The sequence below is a fragment of the Diabrotica undecimpunctata genome, chromosome 2 (genome assembly GCF_040954645.1).
Source record: "Diabrotica undecimpunctata isolate CICGRU chromosome 2, icDiaUnde3, whole genome shotgun sequence".
Lineage (NCBI taxonomy): Eukaryota > Metazoa > Arthropoda > Insecta > Coleoptera > Chrysomelidae > Diabrotica > Diabrotica undecimpunctata.
Genome location: NC_092804.1, coordinates 26,909,378 through 26,923,962, shown reverse-complemented (window position 1 = coordinate 26,923,962; position 14,585 = coordinate 26,909,378). Strand labels below are relative to the sequence as shown.

Below are 14,585 nucleotides of genomic sequence, written 5' to 3'. Positions count from 1 at the left end.
ACAGTCATCAGACCAATAATGACATACGCGGCAGAAACAAGATCTGACACAGAGAGGACAAAAAGGAAGTTAGAAACAACAGAGATTAAAACACTTAAAAAAATTGATGTTAAGACATTATGGGACAGAGCTAGAAGTACAGATATACGACTTAGATGGTAGGTGGAGAACATCAAGAACTGGGCCGAATGGGAACAAATAGAGTAGTAAAGAAGGCAAGAGACGGTTCCCCAATAGGAAGACGATCAGTAGGAAGACCACGAAAACGATAACTTACTGGAGGCACATTGAAAAACAGACATGTCTACATAAAAAGAATAAGAGGAAAAAGAACTTACTATAAGTAAAAAATGATCAGTTATGTAACAGATGTTAAAAATGCTTGCCAACTTGCGCAATACAACAAACAATTATATCTTTAAATGATTTACTTACATTATTTATCAGATTTGGTGTTACAGAGACAAAAGCGTTCGAAATTCGTAAGTGCATATCATCTGGAGTAGTAGGGGGGTGTATTATATATAATATTTAAAATTTAACCCGATTTCAAGAAATCTATCTTGGTCAATCCTGGTGACCTAGGTGGCTAATTATATGGACCGCCCTTACTTATCCATTTATTTCTAAATTTTCTTATAATACAGTTCCTAACATCACGTGAAAAATAAGTAGGAGGTCCGACCAATTGAAGCCACATTTTTTTTGGGCGCTAAATGGAAGGTTTTAAAGGATCCAAGATATTTAAAAATATATTCCATTGCGATTTCCGTCAAAAAAATAAGGGTGGATAACGTACACGCCTATAATGCTGCTCCAAACGTTAACAATTCATCGGTACTGGCGATCAACAGTACGAAATAAATGTTTGGTTATGTATTATAATAATGAAAATTATGTCTATTTACTAAACCATTATTGTGAAAAGTAAATTCGTCTATAAACAATACATTTTAAAAAAAATCAGGATCTTCTACAATTTTATCTTAAGTCCATAATCAAAAATTAAAACGTTTACCACAATCCTGTTCTATCAAATATTAGTGTAGTTGAGTGTGATACGGATGATGGTAGTTTGTCTTAAGTATTCTACACACACTCGTTTGACTGATTTCTAATTCAGCCAAAACTTTTTCTAGTGCTAGTATTTGGGTTTTTGGAGGAAGACATAGTGCTAAAGACAGTGTTTTTTGACAGACCAGACGGTAAAAGATCAGTAGGCCTTCCCAGAAAAGATGGGAGAGATGAGATTGAGGTGCAACAATGGGAAATTTATTTTTTTCCTTTTCGTATTCAAAATTAAAAGGAGCAAGGAATTTATTGAGCAATCTCTCAAAAACTTCCTTTTTTTGGTTGCTTTGTATCAGGATATAACTGAGCGTAAACTTTAGAAGCTAAGAGACAGTTTTCCAAACATTTTTCAATAAAAAGTACCATTTTGAGTCTTTGGTAGGTAGCGTAACTCTTCAATTTTAGGAAAAATTAAATTTAAGGATATTACACTAATTTTTATATTTTTGGAAATTACCAGACCGTAATATCATACAATGACAATAATTATCTACATCTACATAATTTTTTCTAATTATCAAATTAATAATTTCTAAATTATAAATGACACCTAGGTATAGAACATCCTTATACCATTCAAAAGAGGGAGCTTTTTTATATTTTTTATATTAGGATTGATTAATATACAAGGTGTTTCATTTTAAATAATCCCCCTATTACACATTGAATAATCCAATAATGAAATTGTAAATTTTGAACACCCTGTACTGTGTTGAGTACAACAACAACAGAACAAGAGATGTTTAGTAATGTAGTAGTAATAGTAAATTTGTTATAATTGCTTCAATACGTTAAGAACGAGTCTTCTTTTTAAAACTTAAGAAAAGTCGACGTAACTCAGAATACTCTCTACTTAGACAGAAAACCATAATGAAACTATATCTTATTTCTTGCAGATAATTAGAAGATGAAATAAAATACAGGGTCTCCCATAAGAAAAAACATAACTTTGATACGCTGCAGGTCTCCCATAAGAAAAAATATAACTTTGATACGCCGCAATTTATTGTGACACCCTGTATATTTTAAAATAATTTTAAAATGTAGCTTTTATCAACTTACAACCATTAATGTAATTTTTTTTACATATTTTCCTTTTCGCAATAATTTTCCGTCCCGTTAGTGGTGACACCTCTACTGTATCATTTTCTTTTATTGATGAATAGCTAAAAAGAAACACAGTGAATGAGTGATGCAGAAATGAAAGAATGCTTAGATTAATTGGAGTGGAATGACCAGAAAAAAATAAAATTAAGAATTCGTTTATTAGAGAAAGTGTAAGTGTCATGCCAAAATAGAAAATGATAGCTTACGATGGTTATAGCACGTTCAAAGCAGAATTATTACTAACCCAATGATTAAAGACCGTTAAACAAAACCGTTTTGTAAATGGGATTAATATAGGTATGATCCAAGATAGAAACATAATGTAGAATGCCTGTCATATGTATGCAAAAATGTAATGAATAAGGCAGACAATGAAGATAATAGATTTTCCTTTAAATATTCGCAGAGCGATTCTTTAAAGTGATCAAATAAGAAACAGGAAAATTTCATATTCTTTGTGAATAGCACTTATACATTCTAAGATATACATTCTAGACAAGTATTTTCAAGCATATTATTATATTTTCAACTTTCAAGACCGAAATTTCGATCATATAATATAGTAGTAACACTGTAATATGAGATGATTAACCCACATCGAAAACCAGTATTTTTAACTGAAAAGCACCGCCTGCCGCCTCGTCTGCCCCTGCGAACGATTTTCATAAACAACGGTAAACAACGGAATTACTGATATTGCGAAAACTCAGTAGCTGCATTCATGGTCTGAATTGCGCGCATGCCAATTAAACTCGGCTGTTTGAACATTCTGAACTGGCGAAATGGGCTCTTGCATACAGGATGCAGTATAAACTATCCATATCATCTCCATAGAGATGCCCGTTCTCTATGGTCGATCCAATTACTACGTCGTGTTTGACTATTTCTGTCTCGTTCGCTTTGATTTGCAGGCCCGCACTCAGGAATCCCGTATGCGATATTAAAAATTAAAAAAGGCTTTCCAATAAGTAATAAAACACTTTCAAAATGCTGTTGTAATTTCGAATTTGGGCACTTTATAACACATGTTTATTGTAATCATAACATTCTTTTATAATAAGCCCAGGATTTTCGATTCTCCCTTGTGTAAGCATGGACTTAGTAGTTTTGAGCTAGCGTCTGGCCTGAAGATGGAGAAATACCATAATCATACTTCTACATAAGAAAGATCCAACACATAATTGTAACAACTATATACTACTAGCTCTAATATTACACTCCAGTAAAGTGATCCTCTATATTTTGCATCATCATCTAGAAAAATTCACAAGTTGGCAAATAGCACCTGAGCTGGCTGGATTTGTGAAGGGCAGAGGTACTAGCAAACAAATTCTTACTGTAAGAAACATCATTAAAAAACCTGAAAATATTAGATCCCGATAATTATATGCTTTGTTGACTGTACAAAGGCCATTGATAATGTTAGATGGGACAATCTGTAAAACATACTGAGGACAATGGGAATATCCAAACACATGACTAACATTATTAGCAAACTATATCAAGATAACCTGGCATATATTCGAATGGATAGATGCCTATATGACAAATGCACTTTGGAGAAGGGATACGTTTATCTCCTTTATTATTTAACACTTATACGAGTTTATAATGCGCCGAGCTTTTGGATGGCTGAGAAACTTCGTTTCGCTGATGACACTACACTTCCAGCCTCTACTCCAGAAGAAATTACTAACTTATTAAAAACCTCGAGGTAGGAAGTGCTAAGTTTAGACTCATGGTAAAATACAACAAAACCAAAATCATAGTTATTGATCGCCAACAAAACTTTCCTGAAAGACGAAGTATTGCAGTGTGCGAGGTAGTCTCCTCGATACTATATCTTGAAGCCCTAAGAAATTCAAAGACGCATACAACTAACGAGAGCAGCACTGACTGAACTAAACGGGGTCTGGGGCGATCGTCACATTACTACGACAAACAAAAAGAAACTCGTTTTACCTCTGATTGTTTTCATATTTTACTATGCATGCGAGACATGGACAGTCAAGGAATCAGATAGACGACGCACAAACGCTTTTGAAATGTGGAAATGGAGACGACTACTTCAAATTTCATGGACGGCTCGCCGCCACATCAATGTCTCAGTTCTAGATGAAATTAAACCCAATCAATGTCTCTCTAGTACTGTTTACTCCAGAATTGTAAAGTTCTTTGGTCATATCCATCGAAGTGATCACAAAATGGAGCGGTTGGTGGTCCAAGGTAGGCCTTAGAGTCAACACCAACGCGGCCGATATCCACAGCTATGGGCAGATATTACGAAAAAGAAATTTTCAACAACCAGTATACTGAGGCAGTACATGTAACAATTATTGACCAGTAGAGAAATATCATTAAAACTATCGGAGATGCTGAAGCTTAATGATAAGCCACAACACACCTGCTGAGATGTTAATAACTATGATGATGCTGACTCTGAGATGATTCCTGCTTATTTTTCGCATTAATTTAGCCCTACATTAAATATTAATAAAATTCATATAAAAACGTTTTTTGAAAACTGATGTTTGGTCAGATCGAGGATCTTCCTAAAAGGTATTATTGGTTGAACAATAACTCATTTAAAGAATTGAAGGACGAAGGACCACCAGCCGAATACTGGAATGAAAAACATATTAAACACTAACTTATATTTAATGTTAAGATTAAATAGCAATTTCTGATAGCTGTCCGGAAACACTGTGATATGGGATATTTCACTACACTTTTCACTGGGGCTATTTTCACTAAAACATATAATTACAAGTAGAATTGCTTAGCGAAATGTCGTTTCTATGTTCAAAGCGAACTACTGGCAACACTGCTGGTTCGGATAAATGAAGTGTTTATATGAAAATTATAACTGCGGTTTTAGGAAACACTTATTACTGTAAATGATTGGCTTGATAATATTTATGAATAATAATGTGATGCGAACTACTTAGTTACAAATATAATATATTAATAAGAAACGAGTATTTTGCGAGCTAGCGATTTCAGCTTACGAAATTTTGCGACCGGCTTTGGTAATAGCTTTTTCTCAACTAACTCTGATGACATCCAAATTATATAGGCAGGTAGCAGCGGGCTCTTTCCTCAACATCCTCCTCTTTCGTTTCTTCATTTTGAATGGCCCTTACAATTTCTTCACCCATGAGAATTCGTTGGGTTTCAATTTCTTTGTCACAGCCACCTGATGCCCATTCTCGAACCTCAGATTAACTTATTATTATTGTCGTGTTATCTTGAGCCAGCTGAGCGACAAGGGGGCTTAAAATGATGTCTTTTTCGTTGGATGTAGAGTTGTTTCACAGCCACTAAGTTTGGGGTAAAGTTTTTCCAAGAAAGTTGAATCAAACGTTGTAAAATGGATGACCAACAATTTGCCAAATTAAAAACGACGTCCTTGATATGAGCTTTCTTCAAAGCTACTACCAGATCAGTTCCACTTTGGTTGTCAGCAAGAATTTTGGAGAGTAAAACTTTTCGATAGCGCAGTTTTGTGTTCTGGCCAAAATTCTGGTTTATTGGTTGAATCATAGCTGTCGTGTTGGGTGGTAAGAATATGGCAAAAATTTTACCATCTTCACTACGAAGTTCATCAGCGGATGGATGACCATGGCGGTTCTCCAGCAGCAACACTGCCTCCTGAGGGAGGTTCACACCTACAGATTTGAATGCACGAGGCTTGTTAGCCGTCCTAACAACAAGCAAACGAAGTTTGTGAGTCCCTTAAGCATTTGTACAAGGCATAAAGGTGATTCTTTCTTTCATATTTTTTTGCCAGGAGCGTTCTTTTCTTGAGATGACACCAATGTATGGTCTTAAAACATGTGCCAAAATAACCCACTTTAATCTGCATTGTAAATTTCCTCAGGTGTCAAATTGTTTTTAATTAACATGTTTTTCAAATGCCGTAATTTTGAGGTGTCTAACTCCGTGACGTCGTTTGAAGTTGTCCAACCAGCCCTTATATGCGCTAAAAGCTTGATGATTTAGTGACATTTCAAGATGGAGATGATGGGCTTTTTCACACAACATTTCGCCACCTACCGTAACATGCTTTCTCCGCTGTTGTAGGAACCACATGAACAACGCACTTTCTACCTTCGAATATTCGGGTGGTTTGATGGTTTTCCTCTACTCGTTTCACTGACGAAATTTTCGATCTTTTTTGTTCTTCTTAATGTCCGTAATGGTAGATTTGGCAATACCGAACTGTTTTGAAATGAAACTGTAGCTAGTTCCTTGCTGTAACTTGAGAAGTTTGGTCTTTTGTTCGATAGTCAAAGTCACTAACACAACTAAATAATATGTAGGTGGGTAAGTAAAGTAAAAACCGATGTTTGTCATGTTGATTCATGTCGATTCAATCGTGGGGGAGACAGGAAGGAGTCGCGCGAGCCCGTTGGGACTACCGCGTCGTTCGGACGACCTTGGGTTCGGATTAACGCGACCGTAATGTAATTACTAAAGGAAACTAAACAGTTTTTACGAAGCTAACCAGTTTCATGTGTTTTTTTACTGTAGTTAAAAAAAAGGTAACTAACGGCCTTTATTATTTCGATATGAACATAAACATTAAAGAACTATTTAGAATTTACTTATCTCACAGATAAATTCTAACAACTGACGATTTAATCTAAAAAAATTGATGTTTGGGTTTCGTACCAGAAGAATACATAATATATAATATCCTTTAATCAGAAAATATATTGCAGAAAAATCAATCAATATAAGAATATTCGATTTTGTTTTTATTAAACTCCGAATAGTCTGTACAAGCATGGTGGCTCCTTTTTCAGGACGTCCCTGCATTTGATTACGTCGGTGCATCCCTGGTCGCCGATGCAACGTTTGTATGGTAGAGATCTGCAACATTGCGCATTTTCGGGGTAATGAGGCGTTATCTTCATTTGCTCGGCTCGTGACGGCCTATTGGGATGGGATATGCTAGGCTATGTGTCCCACAGCACCACCAACCGCACTCCCGAATATGTATGCGCTTTCATATTGTGCCGCTGTTTTGCATTCTAATGAGAAGTGCAATTCTGCATTAAATGGATACGGACATGCTAAGCCTGTTATATCGAATCAAATATTTAATTAGTGGAGGCCGTTAGTTGAGAAGTTAGTCGCTTCGTGGAAACTGGGAAATTTCATTATGGAAGTTGGTATTTTGATGAGATCCTTCAAATTATTGTTATGGTCCTCCACAACTATATAACTAAAGTCAAGAATATTTTGCTTAAATTGTTCTATATTATTGAAATACTCCGAAACGTTATTTTTAGACTGCTTAAAAGAGAAATTAGCTCAAAACTTATAGTAAATATGGTGCAAAATCCACTTACAAGCGAAAAAAAATGTATATTCACTTGCCTGCTGGAATATGCAATAATCTTTAGTATAGTTATTCATATCATTTTAAGCATCAGAATGAATACAAATATTAAAAGTATGCAGAATGTTTACAATATATTTTAAGGGTTATAGCGGGATAATATGGTAAAATCTGGACTCTGCTGGATTCTTATTTGGGATTGAGCACTAAAATGTATATTTATATATTTAGAAGCCTCTTTAGTCAAATATTTAGCTCGCTAGGTAGACCCTTATCTCAAAAAATGTGTTTTTTCGAAAATAAAATAATTTTAGCTTACGTAGGTAATTTTTAGCAAACATTTGAAAAAAAATTTTTCTTGTATTTTTTCTGTTCTTTTAAATGACGGGGTAAGATTTGCCATTTTCTCTTCGGAACATCCTCATAATTCTAAAAAACCCATTTTTTGGTGTTTCCCCCCATATTTTTAGCACATATCCTTAACTGCATGTCATGCATAAATAACGATTTTTGTTATATTTTTTTGTTATTTTTACTAGCGGAATCAGGTTAGGTATTTTCAGAATATGTTCAAAATACCACTCTTTTTTTATATTTTTCCATGTTTGTAGCACATAATCTCAGCTGCATGTGAATAAAGAATTTTTTATCTATTTTTTTTTAACTTTTAAGCAAAATGCGACAAATAACGTTTTTTATTCCCTCTCCCCCTTACTCGAATGGTGATTATCACTTAAATATTATTATTTATGGATTAAATTAATAAAATAATTATATATATTTAATTTCATATAACACCTTTTTTTAATTTTTATTAATAATATTGAAATTTTATAAAATACCAAAATTACAAAATAGTAAAAATGTTCAATATGACATTACAATCATACTTTTACACGTATGAGATATAAGCTTCAACTTTACATTTAATCTTTTTACCTAATACTTTCCATTAAAACATGGCGATGATACAAAGCAAAAATTCTGTCTTTTTAACCCTATTTATTATTTATCGTTTTCTTTGATATAATTTTTTCCAAAATTAAAAAACTTTGTAATTATAAATTCTTATCTCAAAAAACACTGAACTTTCTAAAAAATATTCAGATTTTATCATTTTATATCTTGTATTTTTAACATTTTAAATTTTTAAATCTCTTAGTATCATTTTTTTATACTTTAGCGTATTAAACTGTTGACATTATAGTTATTTAAGTACCAAGGGCATGAAGTAGATGTTTATGCCCGAGGGCGACTGTCTTACAAACACGAGGGCCTCTGGCCCGAGTTTAAAAGCAAGCGGCACTGAGATGGAAACTATACGAGTATTCGATAGATGCAAAATCAGGGCAGCCGCTACCATGTGTGGCAAGTGTGCATCGCCAACAATAGGGGCGGCCAAAAGCAGTCCACTGATTATGATACTTTTTTAAAACGAAAATAAATTAAAATAATTAAATCAGATAATTCTGTCAACTCTAATATTCCAAACAATAATAATTATTCAGTACGTGATAATACTCAAATGCGTTTCATTTATCATGTATACTTCTTTTTTTCATCCTAGTCTAAAAAAAATGTCAGAAAATATTAGTTATTGTATGAACTGCCGCCCTTTTGCAGGTACGGTCTTAAAGCAGTTTCGTGAATACTTTTTAATTCAAAGCAGCTGGCGGCTTTTGGACTTCAGTTATTTGGGATTTCACACGTAGATACTTTACAAGAATTTAGGCAAGTGGTTGTAAAGTTTCTGTTATAATATTGTTTCTATGGTTATGTTTATAGATGGGTTATTATGTCTTCCGTTCAGTCTTAGTTGAGAATTCGATGAATTGAAGAAGGTGCATTTTGAGTATGAAGGAGCTGATGAACCTATATTATCTCCGGAATTGTCATTTAAAATAAATTTTTATTTTAAGATTTTGGTTGCCATAAAAGCAATTGAAGAACGGTTCCAATTACTTCAACAGCATACAGACATTCCTAGTGTAATATATGGCATAACCAAAGTTTAAAACGATGATGAACTTAAAACCAATTGTGAGAAAGTGAATCAAGCCCTTACAGACATAAACAGCTCAGATAGTGACATTAGTGCAACCGATTTATATGAAGAAATTAAAGCTATTCAACCATTTTTTCCGCAGAAAAAATCCTAGTGATATTCTTGAATATATTTACGAAAATAATCTTGTATCAATATTTCCCAACTTAACTATAATAGTGCGTATATTCCTAACTCTACCTGTTACTGTAGCTACGGGTGAGCGGTCGTTTTCAAAACTAAAGATTATTAAAAACTACATATTTGCGATCCTCAATGAAGCAAGATAGACTTTCTGCTTTAGCAATGTTATCTATAGAACATGAAGTGTATGCGACATTGGACATTAAAGATATTGTCAAAAAGTTTTCCCAGACGAAAGCCCGAAAAGTGCGTTTTTTTATGTGTTTATGTTTCTATTCACGGTTTATTTTAATTAAATGGATGTTTAAATTAGGATATTAGGATATACACATTCTGGACGTTGGATCATGGTTATCAAATTAGGATAAAGGACGTTTAAATTAGGATATTAGGATGGGATATTAGGATATTAGGAGATACATAGGATATACATTAGGATAATATATGGACGTTGGATCATAGAGATTAGTCTAAATGTTCAAGTAAGTATTTATCTATTTACAAATTATTATTGTTATATTATGCATCTTCTGCACATTTCTTTAAATAATAGTATGTATGTCTAAAGTGTTGGAAGAGGGGCGGCAAAATATTAAGTTGCACACGGGCGGCCAATACCTTAGCGGCGGCCCTGTGCAAAATTCTTCACCAAACGTATACAAAGTTGATCAATCTTCGTATTTTGTGAAGGTAATTTTGCAAAATTGACAACTGGCAAACATTCTACCTAATGCTGCAGGAGACACCGGTGTATGCTTAGAATAAAAACGGAAAAAAATTATTAGAAATCACCACAACAAAAAATACCGATATTATTTGTTTTAGATATGTCTGTCTAGCGGTATTAAAAATTCAGAAAACAATACATTTTTAGAAGTCAAAATTTCTTAATTTTTTGACTTGGCACTCAGCCTGTTAAAACTATATAATAATTTTGCCAAGTAATGTTGGTAATTTATTAACAATTTCAAATTGATATTAAACAAAACATTATATATTAATTAAAACTGTTTAAGGATAAAATAAAAAATATAAGCCTGCAGTGGTAAGTTGAGATAAACAGTACAATTTATTCTAAACGTTTTCGAACACTCGTTTCACAGTTAAGACAATCCTGAGCATTTAAACGTGGCATTCGTCGTAATCGTCCGATCGAGGTATATGTTTGATCACGGCGTCAAATCGGTAAAGTTGTGCAGCAGTTAGAACAATACCGGATTCGGAAGTAGAAATTGTGGAGGTAGCAAATAGGGGATTTGTATCTATGGATCCCGCTACGAAACAAAGAATTCCCAACGTTTACGATGCTCCAGGCAGCGATTCCGCTAGTAAAACATTTCAACCTATCTCCCCGTATCGATTTCCGAGGAACAAAATGTCTATTTATTACTCCCATGTTCGGAACATTAAGGGCGCTGATAAATAAGGACCATTCATTTTAGTTTCTTGCTTGCTTGGCTCGGCTCGTCGGGCTTTACCTGCAGGGGAATTTGATTAAAGTTTATAGGCGCCATTACGCAGCAGAGAAACGCGAATTCTTCGGCAATAAATATTCATGACTTGATTTAGGTGAATTTAAAATTTGCACGCAGTTGCTTCGATGTCGATGATATATTTGCCCACTTCAAGTGAATACAAAAAAATGCACTTCGAATAGGACTAGTGTTTAAAAAATTATACTATTTTTAAATGAGTACAAGTCCGTACTCAAGTTTCATGTTATATATCTTTTTAAATTTTATTTTATTATATCAAATTATAAATCAAAATTCATTTTAGTTATATATCTATGCTAGTAAAGAAAATGACAATTGGAAATTATGTTTTGTATTTTTAAAATGTGTTAATTTGCAGTAAAAATAGTAAATGTATTTACGAACATCAAGAAGTATTCGTTATTAATAATGCCGTTACAACTATTCGTGAGTTTACTAAACTACATTCATTTTACATATTCCCAATTGCCAACAGAAGCATGTGAAAGTCAAGCAGTGTCGTACTGATGTGTATCATATGATTTTTAAAAATATTTACTTTTAAAACAATTAGTGTAAGAATTTCTTGAAATTTAATCATTAAATCACAATTAAACTAAACTCTAAAAAATAACACCACCAGTAAATAACTTAACAATAACTATAACATAAATATAACACAATATATTAACTTAAAAATCAACACGATACAATTTGAATTTAAACATGCTGGCAAGTTTGGATCTGTAATATGAGAATCTGTCTGGCTTAAGGCAATAAATTATATTTAATACCCTCTTGACGAATGAGACGGCGAATATCAACAAGTGCGTTTGTTGTCAGATGGGAATTTGCTAAACGAATGAACTTTATTGCCTTCCATTCTTGTCGGTCCTGTGCCACTATTTCCCATTGTCTCACTTCCATTTTCTTCAGATCCTCTCTGGCTCTATATTTCCACCTTTTTCTAGGCCGTCCTTCTCCCATCTGATCTTTCCCAGAACTCATAGAATCTAGGTAAAACTCCATCTGTCTAAAATATCCCAATTTTATCCAAAGAGAGTCCAATTGTACTATTGTTAGAATACTTTTGATGCATTAGGAAAGTTTTGTATTTTTGTAGCAATGTCAAAATTTCTTCTTAATTTTCTGCTTAGTCTGTTTATACTGATTCATCACTTGAATATCTCTTGTAAAGTGTCCTGCTAACGACCCCTCCATCTCCTTAGCGGTCTTGCTTATATCCACTTTCTTTTCAAATGGCTTTTTCCGTAACGCAATTCGTAGTAGTCTGTCTCTTGTCACATGACTGTACCATTGACGTCTTCTTTGTCTTCACCATATTTTCAATCCATATTACGCTCTTATGTCTTCGTTTCCAACGTGTTCACCCTCAGTTTTGCTTGCTATACTTTTTAATATATTCGTTAATGCCACTTTAACTATGATGTAGGTCTAACTTTACTGTCTGCTTTGATATATTTACTGTTCCAAACTATATCTCTTAAACATACTGACTCAGTTGAGCTGATTTAGTGATCAAGCTTTTTATTTCTTTTGTACAATCATAAACACGGGAGAGGTTAATTCCTAGATATTTAAACTGCTACAATAATGCATTCTGCTTTCTCAATCGACATGATCATGTTGAGTTATGAGATTTATGCAAACGCCGTCAGTTTTGGCTATATTTTCGCGTCATCTGCAAAGTAGAATTTGTTGTTCAGTTAGGACTCACTTTTTGTGGTATTTAAATTTAATCTATTTTTGTTTTAATGTGATCTTGTGACGGCATTTCTGAAGTGTTTATTTACAAGGAATTCCTTTAGGAACTGTATTATATCGAGCAGTCGCATCACGTCGAATGACTTGTTCGAATGTTCGACTGATTTCTACAAATGAGAAATACCAATCGTTTTTACATATAAGTCTAGTCTGTGTGTTTACTATATTTATAACAATATCGGTTATTAGGAAAACGATGACGTTTTTGTACAAATGATGAGTCTTTCAGGTTAGATTTATAGCAAAAGTATTATGAAACAGGACACATGCGTTATTCAATACCTGTGCTCTAGTTTCTATTTGTCCTAATAAAAATGGTAAACAATTTACGTAATGAATAATAAGTATTCTTTTCGGATTTTTTATGAATTAAATAATTATATCAATATCTCACCACATTGCCAAGGAATATGACTACCACGATCAATCCAACGATAAGAAAAGTTTTATTTAAGTATGTTCTAACTGCCTTCTATCTAGTAAGTGGTGGTGTACCATCTTGCATAAACCACATATTTTGGGTTTTCAGCATTTTACAATAGAGGAAAAGTAATACAACGCCATTATAGAAACTTAAGAAGCGATAGCAAAGAAAATTGTAAACATGATGACGGCCAACGTCTGAATACGGACACGACAAGAAGATGAAATATCTTCTCTCCAATAAGATATTTAGCAGTCATAACAAAGCATTTTGTGATGTTACATTATCATCTTTGAGTTGTTTTAAGAAGAATAAACTATGAATTATGCTTTTCTACAGGTATTCAGTGCTTTACCGCACAAATATCAAACTAAACATTATTATGCAGCTGACTTATAAAATGCATTTATCTCGAAAACGGTTGAATTTTTAGGTTACTAACAAGTATACCTTTTCTTTGTAAAAATAATGTGTCTCTAATAGATTTTAACACAAATAGAGCTAACTTAAAGCGCAAAAAAGTTAAGCGCAAATTTATGCCACACATGTGGTATATGTGGCGCCCTCTATTAGTTACATTAAAGTAAGTATAAAATTAAAATGTATCTTACTCAAAAGCATCCAACTGAAATTTTTGTCCAAAAATATTTACAAACGTAAAAGTTAAAGCGAAAAATAAAATTTTAAATTTCCACTTTAACACCCTGTATCTTTCTTAATATCAACATTTTATTAAGGCAAGTTGGTTTAAATCGTAATATTTTAAAGTGCAGAATCTACGGTTTCTGTTTGTACAATTACTTAAGGACCACCCTGTATATTTGAGCTACCAATAAATTATTTTTATTACGCTACTACAATCAACTGCGTGTTTTTTTTCTATCATCGATCTAAAAGGATGGAAAAATGCACTCAAATTGTACTCCTTAAACATTCTTCATACTTCAGGTAAAAGCCAAAAATATTTAATAAGGATAAAATTATACAACAATTATTAATATATAAAATGTATCCTGTAAACAACCGTTTGAATCTTTTGTTCTTAGAAAACCAGTACATTTCATGTCGGTAGCACATGCGTAATTAATGGACATTAAAATCACATTTGCATGCGAGTCTCTTCTTCGGAATAAATGCATCATTCAGCGCATGCAATTCAATAAAATCCACATTATCGGTTCCATCGGC

General features: G+C 33.3%; 1 protein-coding gene and 1 long non-coding RNA gene across 3 annotated transcripts in view; both read right to left on the bottom strand.

Moving 5' to 3' along the window:
* Window positions 1-14,585, bottom strand: part of LOC140434367 (uncharacterized) — a 1,119,986-nt gene that overhangs the window by 883,971 nt on the left and 221,430 nt on the right. The window lies entirely within an intron of this gene.
* The window catches only part of abd-A (abdominal A), a 228,070-nt gene that overhangs the window by 69,973 nt on the left and 143,512 nt on the right, over window positions 1-14,585 (bottom strand). The gene's annotated exons all lie outside the window — the stretch shown is intronic.